Source organism: Budorcas taxicolor, chromosome 21 (genome assembly GCF_023091745.1).
Source record: "Budorcas taxicolor isolate Tak-1 chromosome 21, Takin1.1, whole genome shotgun sequence".
Lineage (NCBI taxonomy): Eukaryota > Metazoa > Chordata > Mammalia > Artiodactyla > Bovidae > Budorcas > Budorcas taxicolor.
Window position 1 is genome coordinate 29,355,908 of NC_068930.1, and position 4,166 is coordinate 29,360,073.

Genomic DNA, 4,166 nt, shown 5'->3' on the forward strand with positions numbered 1-4,166 from the left:
CTGCAGCCCACCAGGCTCCTCCGCCCACAGGATTTTCCAGGCAAGAGTATTGGAGTGGGGTGCCATTGCCTTCTCCATGTTTATGATGATATGCACCCCTAATTTCCCAGATGGTGTGGGAATTCATCTATACCTTCTGATGAAACTTTACTAGACATTCGGGATCAAGTTACACTTACAGAGAGCTGGGATTTCATAAAACAGCCCCCCCACCACCACCCATCTCTCAGCCTGCCTCATGCAGTGGGGCCCCGTTAGGTCTCTCTGAGAGGGTTATGAGCCTGCCTGCACTCCCAGGAACTTGGTCCCAGGCTGATGACAGCAGAAGTGTTCACTCCCAGGAGGTGGAATGAATTGGGAGACTGGGATGGAGATATATACACTACTATGTATAAAACAGATAATTAATGAGAACTACTGTAGATACAGGGAACTCTACTCAGTGCTCTGTGGTGACCTAAAAGGGAAGGAAATCCAAAATAGAGGGGATATATGTGTACATACAGCTGATTCACTTTGCTGTACAGCAGAAATTAACCCAACATTGTAAATCAACTACACTCCAATAAAAATTAATTTAAAATAAAAAGAAAGGAAGAAAGAACAAAAGAATCTTACCATCTAGGGATATCTGCTGTCATTGGGTTAGCATGTTTCTTTTCCTCTTTCTGCATTATGTTAAAAAAAAATTCAGCCCCAATTATATGCCTAATTTGTATCTTTTTGGGCTAAATTTAGTATCTTCCATATATTAAAATTCAATTTAAGTCTGAATTTGGCAATCAGGAGTTCATGATCTGAGCCACAGTCAGCTCCTGGTCTTGTTTTTGTTGATTGTATAGAGCTTCTCCATCTTTGGCTGCAGCCATGAAATTAAAAGACGCTTACTCCTTGGAAGAAAAGTTATGACCAACCTAGATAGCATGTTGTAAAGCAGAGACATCACTTTGCCAGCAAAGGTCCATCTAGTCAAGGCTATGGTTTTTCCAGTAGTCATGTATGGATGTGAGAGTTGGACTCTGAAGAAAGCTGAGCGCCGAAGAATTGATGGTTTTGAACTGTGGTGTTGGAGAAGACTCTTGAGAGTCCCTTGGACTGCAAGGAGATCCAACCAGTCCATTCTGAAGGAGATCAGCCCTGGGATTTCTTTGGAAGGAATGATGTTAAAGCTGAAACTCCAGTACCTTGGCCACCTCATGCGAAGAGTTGACTCATTGGAAAAGACTCTGATGCTGGGAGGGATTGGGGGCAGGAGGAGAAAGGGACGACAGAGGATGAGATGGCTGGATGGCATCACCGACTCGATGGACATGAGTTCGAATTAACTCCAGGAGATGGTGATGGACAGGGAGGCCTGGCATACTGCTATTCATGGGGTCGCAAAGAGTCGGACACGACTGAGCGATCGAACTGAGCTGATTTTTAAAAGTTCTTTGTGAACAGCATTTTTCCAGAAGCAAATAAAAGTATATGGAGATACACTATATATAAAAAAAGAGAGAGCAATTTTCACTCCCTGCAGCAGAAACCCCACCTAGTCTCAGCTTCTCTCAACACCTCTCCTGATCCCAATAGACAGATGACATCAGAACACAGCAGTGCAGGGTCCCCACACTTCCACACCTTGTAAGGGTCTTAGTTCTGAATAGTTTTCTAAGCGGAATGCTCGACTGGACACTCCAGCTTGAATTTCCCCACATCAGGCCTTACTTGCCTGTTTATGGAGGTGCCTCTAACAGAGAGCAAAGGTGCTGTTTGCCACTGCATTTCAGCCTCAGAACTCCTGATACCCAATCTTCACAGACACACACACACACACAGCTTCTCAAGAATTGGCAACTGCATGCAAGCTCAGGGCAGTAGAAATCCATGGCCAAAAACAGGCTCATGGGAAGAACCATGTGTGCAGAGCAGATGCTGACCCGACCGTGAAACCACCTGCAGTCTTCTCTTACAGAATGCTCGGCTGCTTCACTGAAAGCAGTGGTTTTCCACTGGGGCTGCGCCATACACTCGCCTGGGGAGCTCTACAAACTATGGTTGCCTGTGAGTTGCTGTGCAGAGCAATACAGTCAGAGGCTCTCAGAGGGCCCTGGGAGCTCACATTTCTCCAGAGTTCCCAGGTGATTTTTATTATTTTTATTTTTTAAGATGTTTTTTGTTTCTTTGCTATGGATCATTTTTAGTCTTTATTGAATTTGTTACAATATTGCTTCTGTTTTATGTTTTGTTTTTTTGCCTTCTAGGCATGCAGCATCTTAGCTTCCTGACCAGGGATTGAACGCCCACCTGCTTCATTGGAAGGCAAAGTCTTAACCACTGTGCCACTAGGGAGGTCCCCCCCAGATTATTCTGATGTGTAGAATTAGAGAATTCTAATGTGAGAACCACTGCTTTGAAATGCTGACATCTCCTTCTCCCTCCAGGAGACGCTGGGTCATCCTACAGTAACTGATGAATCCCAGTATTTTAGTGGCTTATCGTGACAAAGTTTGGTTTTTTAATCACACTGCATGTCCAGTAAAGGTTGGTGGGGGACTCTTCCCCCATGCAGGAGAGAAGTAGGTGGAAGCACCCTGATTTGCAAGGACACTATCTTAAACAGTTGTTTTCCTTGGTTGCCACGACAACTGACAGGTTGTGGGGTGGAGTTCTTCTCTGGGACTGGAAATAGCATGTCATTTCCTCTTGAAGCCCATTGGCCAGAGTTGTTCACATGATCCCACGGCAGCAACGACCCTGGCGGAGGGGCCACAGAGCTAGGGAATGTTTGATGAGCAGCTTGTTGGATTTTTTTTTTTTTTAATTCCACCCTCCAACACTGACTTGGTTCTTGCTTTACTGAGGGATCATTCAAGAAGCTATACCAGAAGGAAACAAACAAGCAGCCCTAAAACAGTGGTCAGTTTCGTGTCTCCATCACTTGGAGACATAAAGCTGCATATGTCATTTGGGGAGTTTTCTGGCTTCCACATCCCACTGAAGTTTAATAGAAAATCATAGTTTTACTTTGGTCACTTGTATGTACACTCAGCCGTTTCAGAACTTCCCATGGGTTTGTCATTTCTTGCAGCTGTGGTACACTGTGTTAAATACTGAAGCTTTGCAGGGAATATTGACACTTTGCTGGATCAATTCTGTCTCCCTGCTTTCCTTTTTCAGAATTATCTCATTTTTTCCCATGTGTTTATTGTTTTAGAAAGTTTTTAAATAAAAAACTTTTATAAAATTTGTTTTATTTTTATTGGGACTGAGTATCTTTATAAATGCTATCCCTGTTTCCCAGGTGGCTGAGGGTACATCTGCCTGCCAATGCAGGAGATGCAGGTTCAATTCCGGGGTCATGAAGATCCCATGGAAGAGGATATGGCAACCCACTCTGGTATTCTTGCCTGGGAAATCCCGCGGACAGAGGAGCTTGACGGGCTATAGTCCATGGGGTCGCAAAGAGTGGGACACGACTGAAGTGACTAAGTGTGCACACATTCACTGGCTCAAGAAAATGCTCTGTGATTCTGTTAGTCTTCTATATGCTTCTCAATGAATGTTAGCTCTTTTTCTCATAGGTCTTACATATATCTTATTAAGTTCCTTTTCCAATATACATACATGTACATGCATATATATGTGTATATTATATATATCAATACATTTAGAATGTGTAGAGGATCTTTTTCCCATCATATTTTCTAACTGCAGAATTTCTCTATTAGGTTAATATTGATTGGTATTTTGGGATAGATATTTTATTATATTAAGAAAGTATTTTAGGACTTCCCTGGTGGTTCAGTGGCTAAAACTCCATGCTTCCAATGCAGGGGGCCCAGGTTTGATCCCTGGTCAGGGAACTAGATCCCACATGCCACAGCTAAGAGTTTGCTGTAACTAAAGATTCTTTGTGCCACAACTAAGACCTGGTGCAGCCAAATATATATATTTAGTTATTTATATATATAGGGGCGACAGAGGATGAGATGGTTGGATGGTATCACCAACTCCATGGACATGAGTTTGCGCAAACTCTGGGAGACAGTGAAGGACAGGGAAACCTGGAGTGCTGCAGTCCATGGGGTCGCAAAAAGTTGGACACAACTTAGCGACTGAACAACAATATATGTATGTATATGTATATGTATATATATAATATATTAGCCATGATTGTTGGT

The 4,166-nt window shown here is 43.1% G+C and overlaps 1 non-coding gene across 1 annotated transcript; it reads left to right on the top strand.

Annotated features, from left to right (window-relative positions):
- Positions 1 to 3,775: 3,775 nt before the first annotated feature.
- On the top strand, positions 3,776 to 3,848 carry TRNAW-CCA (transfer RNA tryptophan (anticodon CCA)). The gene has a single exon. It is a non-coding gene; the product is annotated as a tRNA-Trp (tRNA).
- The last annotated feature ends 318 nt before the right edge of the window (positions 3,849 to 4,166 follow it).